The 18,055-nt window shown below is 37.4% G+C and overlaps 2 long non-coding RNA genes across 2 annotated transcripts; both read right to left on the bottom strand.

Moving 5' to 3' along the window:
- Nucleotides 1–7,647: 7,647 nt before the first annotated feature.
- On the bottom strand, nt 7,648–9,909 carry LOC122029780. The gene is made up of 2 exons (XR_006125189.1): nt 9,545–9,909; nt 7,648–7,918 (listed from the first exon to the last, which is right to left on the bottom strand). It is a non-coding gene; the product is annotated as an uncharacterized LOC122029780 (long non-coding RNA).
- Nucleotides 9,910–12,990: 3,081 nt separating this feature from the next.
- On the bottom strand, nt 12,991–15,210 carry LOC122029808. Its single transcript, XR_006125193.1, has 2 exons — nt 14,825–15,210; nt 12,991–13,261 (listed from the first exon to the last, which is right to left on the bottom strand). It is a non-coding gene; the product is annotated as an uncharacterized LOC122029808 (long non-coding RNA).
- Between the last annotated feature and the right edge of the window lie 2,845 nt (nt 15,211–18,055).

Below are 18,055 nucleotides of genomic sequence, written 5' to 3'. Positions count from 1 at the left end.
ATTAGCTAAACTGCGCGATTTAACACAGGACTTTGACGCGAGACGAGTATCTCGGAGTCAGATTGGACCTTTCTATTTTCGGAGGCGGGTACTTTTGACTTTTTATCTTGATATGCTTAGTAATGAAATTAACATGTTGCATTAATTGTGTTTCTTATCTGTTTCGGTTAATCACTACCCAAATCTTGGTACATGCTTGATTGATTGATTGGTTTGCATCTCATGTATATTTTACCTGTTTATACATGCTTATAGGGGTAGTGATATACCATGCTTTATCATGTTCAGGATCTAGGTTTTTATACCTTCTGTGTACCTTTGATTCTATATGATTCGTTGACCTAAAGTGCACTTTTCTATATATATGGATTAGGTCAGGATGTTTTTATAGTTATTTCCATGCATCATTTGCATGATTACATGCTGTGCGATAGTCCGCTCCATTATTGTTGAGCATATCGCCAGTTACATGGATCTGCACACACCACCACTCATGGGTTAGTGGTCGATTCAGGCTGAGTGTGTTGCAGCAGGGACTCTGTTAGGCACCGTTGGTCCGCTCATGGGTAGTGTGACACAACGTGTTATCCAGCAGGGATTCCTCCCTCGGTAGATGAGAGCATTGCGCTCCCCATTTATGATTTGGGGTGCGAGGATAGGTGTACTCCGACAGCATCCGTCCACTCGGTCACTCATCGGGAGTAGTGACGACAGAGTGCACGTTATCACTACCCACTCGGCCTCACTATTGTGTGTGAGATGATCGCGTCGGGGTGACCAGGACGCATCATTGGCATCATGTGCATGATGCATTTATTGCTGTGTTTGTGCTTGCTGCATTTATATCTTGCATATTGTTTGGATACCTATGTTTGACATGCAGATTCCTATACCACTCTTTGTCCTTATACAGTCTGGTTAGTGAGTTCCTCTCTGTTTACTTGGATGCATATTTATATCTTTCTTATATCCGCATGATTAGTGTTAGGTGTTATTTCTTTACTTTGCATATCAATTGTACTGCAGGGTTGGACTCACCCGCCTCCATTGTTGTTATTTTCGGTTGATGCTGGGGAGTTCCAGTCGCTAGTCCTCACTACACGTAGTGCTAGATCCCTACAGACCTCGAGGATTTATTTACCATTTGGTTTGGTTTTTATTTGCTTATGTGTGTACTTGGTTATTTGGATACTTGAACATCGTATGTTTTTCTTTTGATATTGATGGATGTTCTATTCGATATGTTTTTACTACATGCCTGCCTGGACGGCAGAAGAGGTGAGTTTCGTCGGATTTGAGCTTTACGAGTGTAGTTGAGTAGGGTGGATTTCGAGTCAGAGTACTATTATCTGTGATTACTATTATTAACTGTGTGGTTGTGACAGCCAGAGGCTGAATATCTATATAAACTGCGTGGTGATTGTTTTTATTTATTGTTATTATTCCAGCCGCCTGTGGCTGAGGTATGTGAGGATGTAGAAAAGTTTCAGATTGTCCACCGTACAGGGGAGATGCTGCCGAAATTTTCTCGGACAGGGACTCCTCTGGGGCGTGACAGATGATGAGTTATTCAGAATTACCAAATTCATTTTGGGGATATGCCCTTGAAACAGCAGTGCACATTCTGAATATGGCACCTTCTAAAATAGTTCCTTCTACTCCAATGGAATTATGGAATGGGCGTAAGCCTAGTCTGAATCATATCCGGATATGGGGTAGTCCAGCACATGTGCTGAAGGGAGATACTGACAAGTTGGAATCATGTACAGAAGTTTATCTGTTTGTGGGATATCCTAAGGGAATGAAAGGTGATTTATTTTATAATCCTAAAAATCAGAAGATCATTGTTAGCACCAATGCTCGATTTTTAGAAGAAGATTATGTAATGAACCATAAGCCCATGAGTGAAATAGTTCTAGAAGAAATAAGAGAGGACATGTCTACTTTAATACCAATAGTACAAGATGAAGTACCACAAGAAACTGCAACACGTGTCACACATGATACACAACCAGAGACAGTGCCTCGTCGTAATGGGAGGGTTGTGAGGCAACCTGAGAGATTCATTTTTTTGGGAGAATCTTCGGACTTGATCCCAAGTAAACATGAACCTGATCCCCGAACATATGACGAAGCACTCCAAGATATAGATGCAGTATCTTAGCAAAAGGCAATGAATTCCGAAATAGAATCTATGTATTCTAATAAGGTCTGGGAGCTTGTAGAACCACCTGATGGTGAGACAGATGGGAAGGTAGAAACCTTCAAAGCAAGGCTTGCTGCGAAAGGGTATACTCAGTAAGAGGGAATCGACTATGAGGAGACTTTTTTACCGGTAGTCATGCTTAAGTTTATCCGGATACTCTTGTCCATTGCCGCTCATATGGATTATGAGATTTGGCTAATGGATGTCAAGACAGCTTTCCTTAACGGAAGTCTTGAAGAAAACATTCATATGAAGCAACCAGAGGGATCTATTGAAAAAGACAAAGAGCATCTAGTATACAAGCTCAATCGGTCCATTTATGGACTGAAGCAAGCTTCAAGATCTTGGAACATCCACTTTAATGAAGTAATCCAATCATATGGATTTATTTAGTGTCCGGATGAGTCTTGTGTATACAAGAAGTGTAACGGAAACGTGGTGGTATTTTTTGTACTATACGTAGATGATATTTTGTTAATTGGCAACAATGTCAAGATATTATCGGACGTAAGGGTATGATTTTCCAAAAAATTTGATATGAAGGACTTAGGAGAATGTGCACACATTCTTGGGATCAAAGTTATAAGGGATCGCAAGAAAAGAATGTTGTGCCTATCCTAAGCTTTATATATAGATATAATCCTTGCTCGTTTTAGTATGCAAAACTCCAAGAAAAGTTTCTTACCTTTTAGGCATGGAGTAGCTTTATCTAAAGAGATGTCTCCGAAGACATCAAAGGAGATAGAGGACATGAAGGCAGTTCCTTATGCTTCGGCTGTAGGAAGCCTTATGTATGCAATGCTGTGTAGAGACCCGATATCTGTTTTGCCGTGGGCATGGTTAGCAGATATCAGAGTAACCCTGAACAAGGACATTGGACTGCTGTGAAGCATATATTAAAGTATCTGAGAAGAACTAGATATTATATGCTAGTCTATCAAGCAGACGATTTGCTCCCTGTGGGTTACACGAATTCGGACTTCCAATCAGATAGGGACAATAGTAAGTTTACGTCAGGCTATGTGTTTACTTTAGGAGGTGGAGCCATTGCATGGAGGAGTGTTAAGCAGAAATGCATCTCAGACTCAACCATGGAAGCTGAGTATGTGACAGCCTTTGAGGCAGCCAAAGAAGCTGTATGGCTCAGGAACTTTCTAATGGACTTAGTTGTGTGATTCCAGGTTTGCCCAAGATCATCACAATTTATTGTGATAATAGCGGTGCAGTTGCAAACTCGAAGGAACCACGAGCCTATAAAGCAAGTACACATATAGAGCGCAAGTACCACCTGATACGAGACATCGTCATTGCATCAGCAGATAACCTGGCAGATCTTTCACTAAGGCCCTTCCGGTGAAAACTTTTGATCGACATGTGGAAGGGATGGGAATCAGATGTATGACAACAGATATGGCAGCTTAGTCTTCTAATATAAGTGGGAGATTGTTGGAATGTATACTAAAAGCCTAGCTTTTGTAAACATTTATTTTAAAATAAAAGAATCATATTTGGTCAATATCTACATTTATTTGTTAAATGTAATTGTTCAATTAATTTATATAGTAGATAACATGGAGTGTGGTGTCACACTCAGAAGATCATGTTATCGGTTCTTTATAAATTATAAACAGTTGCTCATGACTAAGATGGAAAGGAACAAACCGTCGAAATAGTCATAGTGTAATTAAGTATTAGTTTATCTTGATTAATAAATTATACTGGTACACTCTAAGTGTATTGAGTATGACCATTTAGGTAAGTTCTTTTTGTACTGACTTAATAAAAGAACTAGACCTTAGTTATTATGGAAGTGTGTGTGCTTAATCCTAATAGAATAACAAACACATATATTTAATATTTATTTCTTTGACTTATCAAAGGGTGAGGTTTAGCTCGATAAATCAATATGCCCGATAAGTTGGGAAATAATAGTACTTATAGTGTGTGTTGTTGATTATAGAAGGAATCTGTGTCCTAGTTATCTAGGTTGAGAATGTCCTAAAGAGGAGCTCATAAGGATTTTCATGTTAAACCCTGCAGGTGGACTTAGTCCGACATGACAATGAAGTTGAGTGGTACTACTTTTGGAGCTAGATATTAATTAAGTGAGTTGTCAGTAACTTACTTAATTAGTGGACATTCGTAATCTTAAACACAAGGAGACAACACACTCATTATAAGAAGGAGTCCATAATGTAATTTGGGATTGGTGCGGTAGTGCGATAATAACTCTCTAGTGGAATGAGTTATTATCGATGAACTTGAGTTGTGTGTTCGGGGCGAGCACGGGATACTCAAGCTCATCGGAAGGCCAAAACCAATTTCTTTCTAGGTCCCTGTCGTAGCCTCATTATAGCCTCAAGTACATCCAAATGTAAGGCTCTTCATGGTGTCCAAGAAGTGGGTCGGTCCAATGCTTGGTGACCAAGCAAGGGCCGGCCATATCCTCTTCTATAGGGGCCGACCCTTTGCTTGGTGACCAAGCATGAAGGGGCCGGCCACAATATTCAAACAAGGAGGGTTATTTTTGAATTTTTAAAATCTTCTCTTTGTAGAAAACTATAAGTTTTAAAAGAGAGATTTTAATTTTAAAAACTTTCCTTATTTGAATTTAGTCACATGTTTTAAGAGAGAGTTTTAAAAGCTTTAAAACTTTCCTTTTTAACCATCCTCATGGTTTAAGAAAAAAAAAAGGAAGATAAGTTTTAAAATTAAAATTTTCTATCATCATGTTAAAAAAAAAATTATAAGAGAAGTTTTAAATTTTAAAATATCATTTTAATTTTTAGAACTTTCCTTTTTTAACTCCTACTTTAGGAAAGAGAGCTTGTAAATTTTATAAGAGGATTTCTTCTTGTAAAATTTTAAAAATATTTTTTCTTTTTTTCTCATGATGAGGTAGCCGGCCACCTTGCTTGGTGCCCAAACAAAGGGCCACCCATAATTAAATTAAAAAAAAATCATCAAAAAATTAAAGTTGGTGATTGATTCAATCAAGAGGAAAGAAAAGGAAAAATAAAAAGGGAAAAGGAAAAACTAGAGGAAGATTTTATTTTTTGTAAAAAATTTTTCTTTATTTGCCTTGGGCAAGTAATATAAAAGAAAGGGTGAGGGGGCTTCATGAGAGACAATTCTTATTCTCTTGCTTGGAGAACCTCAAGTGGCCGACCCTCTCCCTCTCCCTTCTCTTTTCCCTTTTGCTCTCTTCTCCTTGGTGGTGGTGGTGGCCGAATTTTAGAAGAAGAGGAAGAAGCTTTTGGGTGGTGTTCATCTTGGAGGATCGTCGCCCACACGACGTCCAAGGTGAGGCGAGGAATACGGCAGAAGATCTTGAGGTCATTAGCTTACAAAGAGAAGGTATAACTAGTAGTTTTCTTCCGCATCATACTAGTTTTTTTTTTTGTAAGAATTCTAAATACAAGAGGCAATTAGATCTAGTTTATCGAATTTATTTTTCGAGTTTGTGTTTTCTTCTTTTTTGAATTTCTGATTCGATTGTTCTTTTTGGTTAACCTAGAGTTATTTAAGGAAATTAAATATTAGCTTTCCTTAAAAGGTTTTGACTAGGCGGTGGTGGTTGCTCCCATATCCAAGAAGGTCATGTGCCTCGCCATGCAGTCCTGGAAGCCAATTTTAGAAATTAATATTTAATGGAATTAATAACATAGGTGGATTTGAATCAATAGTGTTAAGTTCCGCTTGTGATTCAAATCTAAACCATTAAGAACAGATAAGTTAAATTTGGAATCAATGATGTTAAGTTCTGTCTGCGATTCCTAATTTAACTTCTAAAGAACACAATGGGTTATTTAAGGAAAAGTTCGACACTTGTACAAAAATTTTTGTACAGTGGAATCGGTACGTTTTCCTAGGACTAACCAACATCTTTTGTATGCCTTGATCTCCAAACCCCCCACCTGGTACGTACGAATCCTGTTGAAAACTCCCCTCTAGATTCTCTTCTTGAAGAACCTAGAACCTTGGAACCCTAGAGTTCTTGGCCAAAACTACAAGAGAAGAGGAGGGAAGGAGTTTCGGCTAGGTATGGGAGAAGGGAAAATGAAGAGATTTATGTTTTGATCTCCTCCGTCACCTTTTATACTAAGTGGAAGTTGAAGCATCTCTTCTCTCAAAATCTGCTTATAAGGAATTGTTTCCTATTGCTAGTGTGATGTTTTACCATCACCCTAATGGAAACTCTAACTAATCATATATAAGAGGTCTTAGGTTTAATCCTGCCCAAGGCCATTTTTAAATCTATTTTTATTTCTTTTTCTCTTCTTCTAGTTCTTTTGTGTTACACAAAGTTTAATTATTAATTTCAAAAAAGAGGAAAAGGTTTCATCGACCGAATGATCGATTCGGTCGACAAAACCCAGTGTTTATATTGAAAACTAATCAATTATTTGGTTGACCAAAAACCTGGTTTAGTCGACCGAAAACATAAGTTCATCCTTAACAATTGGATCTATCTTCAATTATTCAGTCGACTGAACACCCAGTTCAGTTGACCGATTACTTTAAATCAACCTCATCTAATGCACAAATTTCTACCTATGATCAATTTATCAGTCTACCTAAAACTCAGTTCGATCGATGAAAAATATACTACCTTCTTCTGATTGGTCGATAACTCAGTATTTTTAAGGGATCAATCGACCAATCAAGATCTATATAAATAATACTTCTCCTCCAAAACCCTTCTTCCTCTTCCTCCTTTTCCCTCCACCTTTCGCAACCTTTAGTTTGTATTTCTCCTTGGAACGCGATCATGCCTCGGTAATACCTATCCAAACTTTCTATTTTTTAATTATGATTTATTTATTCAATTATTTTAATAATAGTGAAAAGAGTCATACAATTGCACCAAGGGAGGCTAGCTCCTTAAATTCCAGCTAAGACCCGAGATTTTCAACTGAAGATCTACATCAATCATTTCTAAATAAAAAGTTTAATATGATAGGGACTCGTTATCTTGACTTTCCATTCTATCTAACATATTGTCCAGAGGTCATAGACATCACCCAACATTTTCAACTTGATAGTATTATCTTCTGTTGATATGCATATAATCTTATTCTATATTTTAAATTTTATCACAACTTATGTGAAATTGATTCCTATCACTATAAGGCTAAAGTAGCAACCTAGGATATGCTGTTTGACCTTGATATGTTTCTCAGTTTTTTACTGTAACAACCCACCCTTCTTACTACTACTCTCTAAAGGCGATTATTACCTAACCACTACTCTACTTATTAGTGTCACTGACGCTATTATTAGAATCAGTTAGATTTATCACGGTTCAGAGGAATTCCTACCGAAAAATTTCGACAGAATCTCCCCTGTACCGGTGACCAAATCCATGATACATAAGATATATACGCAGCCACAGGCGGCTGGATAACATTTTTCACAACCACGCAGTTACAAAATAACAGTGAAAAGAAAGAACTACTCTAGCATAAATAACCAACTACGGTACTCCACAAATAACACAAGTAACCCAATTACAAGTGTAGAATAAACTCAATCACAATCTCATAATTTTCATAATAGTAATTAAAGAAAGGAATTAGAGCATAAACTCTAAATAACTAAGTCCTGCAGGTTTGCTAGAACCCTCTGGATCTCTCCATAGTCCAGACACCACACACATTCATCATCACCACCACCCTGTCGCCTCCCTTCATATCTTAGCTTTTCCTTTATCTGCAGTAGGAGGAAAGAAAACAAAACTATAAGCAAAAACGCTTAGTAAGTACTAATCTATCTCACAAAACTCGAAGTGCATAAAAATAATGCAACAATACTAAATCTGAAATGCTAAAAGGAAAACTGCATGTACTCATGGTATACAGAAATAAAGCTGAATACTAAACATGCTCACTAACTGATAGGAAAATAATGAAACAACTACTGTAAGCTCAGAATTAAAGAACTAAACTTTTATTGATTCTAAGCATTAACTTGTTTCATTTTCTTATATCCTTATGCTAGAAATTAATCTTTTAATTTCTCTTTCACTTTCTTCTTCTTGTTCTTCTTTTCTTTTCTTTTCTTCTTTGGGCTCAGGCTTAGTACCATCTTTGTTTTGCGCGCTCTCTAATAGTGACTGGGGCAGCGAGCCTCCAGCCCTATGAGGATAAAGACCTCGGTCTTACCAGGGCCAAGACCTCAGAATTGGTCACCTGGATTTGTTTAACGACAACCTCGGAAGTCGGGTACTAGCCTCTTACTTTAATTTACTTGTTATCTCTTTTTAACTAGACTTTAGTCTTTTTCTTTACTCATGCTTCTTATAATCCTTTATTGAAGCCTATTAGAATCCTATAGATATATCTAACAAGTATAGGATTACAACTAACCAAGCATGCTATATAACAATCACACAAGGGAAGTAGATACGAACTCTCTAAGATCATGTTATAAAATAGAGCAAAAGGAAGCAAATCTGAATTTTCTAAACATGCTATAAAATAAAGTAAAAGAGAGCTTATTTGGACTTCCTAAACATGCTGTGATAAAACCAAAAGAAAGCTAATCTAATCTTACTAATCATGCTACAAAATAGAGCAAAAAGAAAACTAATTTGATCTTGCTAATCACGCTACAAAATGGAGCAAAAGAAAACTAATTTGATCTTGCTAATCATGCTACAAAATGGAGCAAAAGAAAGCAACTTTGAGCTTACTAATCACAATAAAAGATGTACATGTCCAACTAATAGCAAATAAAAGCTACTGTTAAGGAACTACATATTGGAATTCTGCATTCAATGGAACAACTAAAACTGTACTTAAAAGAATGCATTGTTCTAAGCTCCAATGGAACTATTTGTTGTTCCCATAAAAAAAATCTGCATTTACTAAGGTAAAAACACATCTAATTCTGCACCCATTTCATGGCACAAACCCAAATCCGAACAGCAAGCTTAAGGATTTGTTTATGCCCATCTTTCCTAACATCTAACTGGTTGGCACAGCAAGATTACAAACCCAGATTACTCCACAATGAGGCGATCACTTATTCAACCTAGAATATTCAGAATTTATAGTCATGGCAGCAACTAACACCATACAACTCGAAATCTCTATTCATGCTTCATTAGATTGGCAAGAAAATAATCAAAACCTTGGATCTATTCTAGAATCCCTAACATCATAATTCACTACAGGTACAATTCCGAAAACACAACGGAAGCAAACTCTTCCCGGAATGATGGCATGGCGGAAAAACTTGAACACATCCATGTTCCTTCTTTGAAGGTCACGACAGATTCAAAACAAGGAGAAACAAAACCGAAAACAACTCCTACCACAGGTGAGTAGTACTTACAATGGTTTGCTTGCACTTACAACCGAAGGAGAGGAAGAGGCTTCTAGGGTTTTCGGCAGTGACTCCAAACTCGAGATTTGAACCCTTCCTCGTGTCCACGAGCTCTCTTCGACAAGGAGACTTCGAATCAGTGAAGAACCCACGGTGAGATGTGCTCGCCGGCCGCCGAAGATGAAGCCTTAGCTTCGTTTTCACCCGAGAGGGATCGCCGTCGCCAGAGGAAGAGAGGAAAGTTAGGTTTAGGGAAAAGGTTTCGGGTTATGGTAAAACACTTAAGCTTTCTTTTAAATCTAGGGTTTCCATTATAACTATACTTTATATATATCTCGCTTCATACTTATTAACAAACCACGCGTAGCCCAGTTGGTTGGTTGGTCGGAGGTCTTGGGTTCGAGTCTCACCTTCAACATTTTTGATCAAAACTTCTTTCTTTTTTGTAAACATACTAAACAACCTCCGAAAATTACGTAAAAATACTCTAAAAATTCCTAAAAATCTCTAGAATATTTTAAAAGTATTTCTAAATATTTTTGAAGACATTTAGAACTTGAAATAGGAAAAATTGGGTCGTTACAATCCCCCATACCTTATAAAAAGTTCATCCTCGAACTTAGAATAGCTCTGAATACTTCTGTCTCATACTGTCCTCCCGCTCCCAAGTGATTTCCTCGTGCTTCTGGCTCTGCCAGACGACCTTCACTAGTGGTACTTCTTTGTTTCTCAATCTCTTGACTGCTCTGTCCACTATCTGTGTAGGTCTGCTCTCCTAACTAAGATCCTCTTGGATGCTGAATCACTTGGCTCGGTCATGGAGACACTTCTTTAGCATGGAGACATGAAATACATTGTGTATTCTTGACATGTCTTGTGGTAAGTCCAACTGATAAGCTACTTTCCCAATCCTCTCTATGATCAAGGTCCTACATGGGGACTTAATTAGCCCTTCTTGCAAAACTCATCACTCCCTTCATGGCGACCTTGAGGCAATCTCTACTTGGAATTCCAAGTGGCCTCAGTGTGTCGATAACTCTTACTACTCCTCGATCCTCAAATCTGACTTTGCTCTCTGTATGTCCTCAAGGTAGACTCTAAGGTCGATCACGGAGAGCTATCCGTAAATAATTTCAAGTCTAAAATTTGACAAAGTGGCGGGGCTAATGATGACATCTGATGGACTTTCGTCACTTTGTTAGCTTTGCAGGGTGGTAGAGGATCTCACGGCATAATCTTTGACCAACTCCGACCACTGCGTTGTCTCATGTTTAAGTCCTTCTGAGTGAAGAAGTACTTAAGACTCTGATGATCTGTGAAGATTCTACACTGAACTCCATACAAATAGTGTCGCCAGAGTTTCAGTGCAAAAACCACAGCTGCCAGCTCAAGATCGTGAGTGGAATAGTTCTTCTCGTAGTCTTTAAGTTGTCTGGAAGCATAAGCTATGACTTTTCTTTCTTGTATGAGTACAGCTCCTAAGCCCATCTTGGAAGCATCACTGTAGATGTCGAAACTCTTGTCGCTCTGTGGAACAGTCAGAATGGGAGCACTGATCAATCTCTTCTTTAGCTCTTGGAAGATCTGCTCACATTTATCTGACCATTCGAATCTCTTGTTCTTTACGGTTGTTAGTGGAGAGGCTATCTTGGAAAAGTCCTCCACGAACTTCTGTAGTACCAGCTAAACCAAGGAAGCTTGATCTCTGGCGTTCTTGGGTCTACTCCGATTGTTGACTGGATCCACTTGGATGCCTTCTTTAGAAATTATGTGACTAAAAATGCCACTGATTTAGAACTCGCACTTGGAGAATTTAGCATAAAATTATTGAAGAGTCTACTATTCTCAGCGTGTCATGCTCCTTTGGGGTCCTTGAATAGACGAATGTGTCATCGATGAATCTGATAACAAATTTGTCGAATATTCTCACGAACACGCTCATTAAGTCCAAGAAGCCAGTGCATTGGTCTCAAAAGAACTTCTCTTCGTAATGTCCCTATGTCACGGTCACGAACGGGGTATATCTCTTTCTTTCACCTTCGGTGATGGTCAGAGGGCGAGGTACATCGAGAACAACATCGGCCCTCTTTCTTGATCAAATAAGTCATCGATCCTAGAAAGGGGTACTTGTCCTTACTACTACTTTGCTGACGTTCGCGAAATCTCACGATACGGATCTGTCTTTCTTTAACATCTCTGGAGCTCCGACTTGAATGAACTTTTGTCGAGCCTTTGTAACTCGTAACTCTGTTGTTCTTGTGACTCCTAGCTCTGCTGGACATGTGATCAGACTTTTGAAATTGGACGGGGAACTAATGATCGAATCCACTCATTTATTGGGAGGTAGTCCAGATGTCTGCTTGGGAATACCTTGGTGAACCCTCGACCCCCTCTTTCTTACCTTCCTTACTTTCTACTCACGGCTCACTTACTGGGGCTCATCTTGTCTTCGCTAGCTTGAACTCTATAACCTCCTCATGGTGCTTGTTGGTGATAGAACTCTTCTCGAACTCTAAAATCAGCCCACATCGATCGACGGCCACTCTCTTGGTCTTTATCCTCTTCCGTAGAAGCATCTCCGGGCGGCGGACTTGACCTTCTCGACTTGTCAAGAAGTTCCAAGTGCTCTCTAGTGTTTTAGCTTGGGCATCGGGGCTCGGTCGAGAAGCTCTGGTTTGACTTTATCCTTTATAAGGTAAGCTTCGGTCTCGAGGTCTTGTGGCGGCTCCAGGCGGTTGGTGGAGTCTCGATTACTTCTGGATCCTCTGCGGTGGCGGAGGAGGGAGGAGGCCTTGCTGGTTGCCAGATTGGCAATCACTTGCTGCTGCTCTGCTACTTGTCTCTGGAGTTAGGCAACAACTTCAAAGAGATTGGGATCAGTTAATCTAAGCTCTTCGTTCTCCTGATCTTGGTTCTCGGTACGAACAGTACGGGGACATCCTTTTTCTTAACATCTAATTATGCAAATAAAAAGACTTGCTATCTTCTCTATCCTTCCTAAACATACATATATATATGGATCAAGAAAGGAGAAACAATAACTTCTAGCTTACTTAAGTACTCATAAGAAATTACTCTGTACTGCAGTTAATAATAAGGAAAGCAAAATAAAGAAAGAATTTAAATACTTTCTTACTTGGAGAAGGCGAGGATGATGCTGATGTGTGTGTGATGCTGGAGAATGGAACACTGCTCTGATACCAACTGTAACAACCCACCCTTCTTACTACTACTCTCTAAGGGTGATTATTACCTAACCACTACTCTACTTATTAGTGTCACTGACGCTATTATTAGAATCAGTTAGATTTATCACGGTTCAGAGGAATACCTACCGAAAAATTTCGACAGAGTCTCCCCTGTATCGGTGACCAAATCCATGATACATAAGATATATACGTAGCCACAGGCGGCTGGATAACATTTTTCACAACCACGCAGTTACAAAATAACAGTGAAAAGAAAGAACTACTCTAGCATAAATAACCAACTACGGTACTCCACAAATAACACAAGTAACCCAATTACAAGTGTAGAATAAACTCAATCACAATCTCATAATTTTCATAACAGTAATTAAAGAAAGGAATTAGAGCATAAACTCTAAATAACTAAGTCCTGCAGGTTTGCTAGAACCCTCTGGATCTCTCCATAGTCCAGACACCACACACATTCATCATCACCACCACCCTGTCGCCTCCCTTCATATCTTAGCTTTTCCTTTATCTGCAGTAGGAGGAAAGAAAACAAAACTATAAGCAAAAACGCTTAGTAAGTACTAATCTATCTCACAAAACTCGAAGTGCATAAAAATAATGCAACAATACTAAATCTGAAATGCTAAAAGGAAAACTGCATGTACTCATGGTATACAGAAATAAAGCTGAATACTAAACATGCTCACTAACTGTTAGGAAAATAATGAAACAACTACTGTAAGCTCAGAATTAAAGAACTAAACTTTTATTGATTCTAAGCATTAACTTGTTTCATTTTCTTATATCCTTATGCTAGAAATTAATCTTTTAATTTCTCTTTCACTTTCTTCTTCTTGTTCTTCTTTTCTTTTCTTTTCTTCTTTGGGCCCAGGCTTAGTACCATCTTTGTTTTGCGCGCTCTCTAATAGTGACTGGGGCAGCGAGCCCAAGACCTCGGTCTTACCAGGGCCAAGACCTCGGAATTGGTCACCTGGATTTGTTTAACGACAACCTCGGAAGTCGGGTACTAGCCTCTTACTTTAATTTACTTGTTATCTCTTTTTAACTAGACTTTAGTCTTTTTCTTTACTCATGCTTCTTATAATCCTTTATTGGAGCCTATTAGAATCCTATAGATATATCTAACAAGTATAGGATTACAACTAACCAAGCATGCTATATAACAATCACACAAGGGAAGTAGATACGAACTCTCTAAGATCATGTTATAAAATAGAGCAAAAGGAAGCAAATCTGAATTTTCTAAACATGCTATAAAATAAAGCAAAAGAGAGCTTATTTGGACTTCCTAAACATGCTGTGATAAAAGCAAAAGAAAGCTAATCTAATCTTACTAATCATGCTACAAAATAGAGCAAAAAGAAAACTAATTTGATCTTGCTAATCATGCTACAAAATGGAGCAAAAGAAAGCAACTTTGAGCTTACTAATCACAATAAAAGCTGTACATGTCCAACTAATAGCAAATAAAAGCTACTGTTAAGGAACTACATACTGGAATTCTGCATTCAATGGAACAACTAAAACTGTACTTAAAAGAATGCATTGTTCTAAGCTCCAATGGAACTATTTGTTGTTCCCATAAAAAAAATCTGCATTTACTAAGGTAAAAACACATCTAATTCTGCACCCATTTCATGGCACAAACCCAAATCCGAACAGCAAGCTTAAGGATTTGTTTATGCCCATCTTTCCTAACATCTAACTGGTTGGCACAGCAAGATTACAAACCCAGATTACTCCACAATGAGGCGATCTCTTATTCAACCTAGAATATTCGGAATTTATAGTCATGGCAGCAACTAACACCATACAACCCGAAATCTCTATTCATGCTTCATTAGATTGGCAAGAAAATAATCAAAACCTTGGATCTATTCTAGAATCCCTAACATCAGAATTCACTACAGGTACAATTCCGAAAACACAACGGAAGCAAACTCTTCTCGGATTGATGGCACGGCGGAAAAACTTGAACACATCCATGTTCCTTCTTTGAAGGTCACGGCAGATTCAAAACAAGGAGAAACAAAACTGAAAACAACTCCTACCACAGGTGAGTAGTACTTACAACGGTTTGCTTGCACTTACAACCGAAGGAGAGGAAGAGGCTTCTAGGGTTTTCGGCAGTGACTCCAAACTCGAGATTTGAACCCTTCCTCGTGTCCACGAGCTCTCTTCGACAAGGAGACTTCGAATCAGTGAAGAACCCACGGTGAGAAGTGCTCGCCGGCCGCCGAAGATGAAGCCTTAGCTTCGTTTTCGCCCGAGAGGGATCACCGTCGCGAGAGGAAGAGAGGAAAGTTAGGTTTAGGGAAAAGGTTTCGGGTTATGGTAAAACACTTAAGCTTTCTTTTAAATCTAGGGTTTCCATTATAACTATACTTTATATATATCTCGCTTCATACTTATTAACAAACCACACGTAGCCCAGTTGGTTGGCTGTGTCCGGTTGGGTCAGGTTCGGTCGGAGGTCTTGGGTTCGAGTCTCACCTTTAACATTTTTGATCAAAACTTCTTTCTTTTTGTAAACATACTAAACAACCTCCGAAAATTACGTAAAAATACTCTAAAAATTCCTAAAAATCTCTAGAATATTTTAAAAGTATTTCTAAATATTTTTGAAGACATTTAGAACTCGAAATAGGGAAAATTGGGTCGTTACATTTACAAATTCGACCTTCTGTCAATCACATCTTTTTCAGTGCTTCTCTTCCTGACATACTACCCACCCCTTTCACTCATCTGACTCTTGATCTTATGTATATTGACTTCTTTGAGGGGTCGTGCCCCAAAAAGATGTCATCCATGTCACTAATTCCACATGACAACGTACTTTATAAGATAGTTGTGTCTTGCATTCAACCTCTATCATCTCGAGATCAGGGAGTTCTACGTCCAGTGCATCTTTTTCTAATGTATGCACTGAGACACCGACTTGATTTTCACTTGGTGTGATAAATCAAGTTCTGGGTGTTTAGATCTATTATCTACTATTCAGAGTACAACGCCTTGAATAAAGTTCATATGATCTAGTTTCATGTTCTCACTGCATACATTACTTCTCTAGGGATACGAGTTCATAGAGGTGAATTAATCAAGTTGTCTTATTTTGATCTCGTTGGAATTAGATAGTTGTCTTTGGTTGGGATTAGGACTAGCATAGAAGGGCTAGTGTATACGTGGACCTATCCACGATACATTCCACCTGTAGGCGAGAATTCCATTGCTAAGGATGAGCCAATTGCAATTGAGGAGCCTCACCAGCCATCTTTTGATCCAGGATTTACCTTAACACCCCTTTTCGATGCTGCTCAAGGTAGCTCTTCCGCACCTCCTCCACCGACTAGTGATTTTTTTAATCATCTTCAAGATGACATTTTTGGGCGGTTAAACTCCTTAGAAACCAAGATGATTGATCAGTACAACTCTCTCCAAGGATAACTTATAGATTTTCATCAGGAGATGAATGATCGAGCTGATGCCTTTGAGAAGGAGTAGGGTAGGATGTTTGATTACTTTCATGCTTCAGATGATGACCAGGACGAGTAACTTTTAGAACTTGATACTTATTTTGAAACATTTGTGACTTATTGGCATTATGGGATATTTTAGCTGCTATTTTATTTTTTCTTAAAAGTTATCCTGTCTTTCTTTCATGCAAATTATGATTATGCTTAACAGACTAGGTTTCTTTATTTCTTAACATATTTTTAAAAATTATTAATTATTAGTTTTTCAAAATACCTCTTTCAAAATTTGTTTTCAAAATATTTTTTTTCTTTTTGGAGTAGCCTAGGTCTTACCGTAGAATTACATGCTCCTATAGTTTTAGCAATTAGCATCTCACAAGAACAATAGAATATCTTACTTTTATATTTTGAAACATAGAATTATGTGAGATGCTTAGGAATTAACCTAAGATTTTAGATTCTTATATTAGTGCATCACTCTAAATATGGACTTTAAATAAAATACATTGATCAATTTGAGTTAGTTGGCTAGTAACAAACTAGTTAGAACTAAACGCTCAAATTGACCAACCTGAATTAGCAGCTGCTATATATGGAAGTCAGTTAAGTATGAAGGTTGGATATTTATCATAAGAATATTTTTTTCTTAGTTTTCAACCCATGCTTGGACTTTTAGGAAAATATCAAATTAAGGAGAAGCATTCCATCAAAGATTTTAAATTTTTAAAAATGTTTTTCTCTTTAAATTTCAGAATTTTAAGTTTTTTTCTAACTATTTCAAAACCTTAGAATTTATTCACTTATAATTTTATAACTATATTTTAAACACTTAAGAAATTTTAGCTTTCAAAATTTCACTTTATAATTCAATACATCTTGTTTAAAATTTCTTCTTAACAATGTCACATAAAATATTTTTTCAAATCTATGTTTTCTAAATCTTTAATCACTTTGACATGAAAATTTTCAAATTCTTTTTAAAAAAATAAACTTAATTTGTTTTCAAAAAACCTTGGACTATGAAAATGCAAACTTAATTTTTATCCACTTTATGATATTTTCAAAATTTTTAGTTTTTCAAACTTTAATGCATTTTTTCATATGTGAATTTTCAAATATTTTTATTTACACTATTTTCAAAACAATCTAAATTTTCTAAAATTGTTTTCTAAAATCTAAATCCAACACTTGTTTTTTAGTTAGAAATTCATGTACTTTGATCTTAGAAATTATTTTCAATAGTTTATTTCTCAAAACTTATCTTACAATAATTACTAATACTATGCTTAAAAATTTCTTCTTTCACAATTTTCAAGCAATTTTCTACCTCCAATACTTAAGTCTTGGAATAATTCAAGTTTGTTAATTGTGTTTTCCTTATTTTTGATATGTGTCAAAGGGGGAGAGATGGTAAATTCAAGGGGAGCTGTTTGACTTAGGGGGAGAGTTATGTTAAAAATACTTGTTTACTTATCTTTGTATATGTTATAAATTTAACTATGAACCTTGGTTGCCAAACATAAAAAAGAAAAAGATTGTTGGTGCAGGATGCACCATAAATGAACCTGAGTTTTGATATTGTCAAATGTTCAAGTTAAGTCATGTTGTGATTTAACAAGTTAACTAAGTCTGTATGATGCTTACTCAACCGAAAAAGTCTTAGCAGATTGTAGAAGCCAGGCAGAAGGCCAAGTGAGTCGAGAGGACCCGACACTTAGTAGAGAGTTTGATAGGTCTGGAGGACCAAAGATCGAGAGGAAGTCCTGGTGAGTAGATGTGATGCTAAGAAATAAAGTCCAAACAGGTCTGGAGGACCAATGTTTGACAGG

This window comes from Zingiber officinale, chromosome 10B (genome assembly GCF_018446385.1).
Source record: "Zingiber officinale cultivar Zhangliang chromosome 10B, Zo_v1.1, whole genome shotgun sequence".
Taxonomy (NCBI): domain Eukaryota; kingdom Viridiplantae; phylum Streptophyta; class Magnoliopsida; order Zingiberales; family Zingiberaceae; genus Zingiber; species Zingiber officinale.
This window is presented reverse-complemented; position numbering and strand designations above follow the sequence as displayed.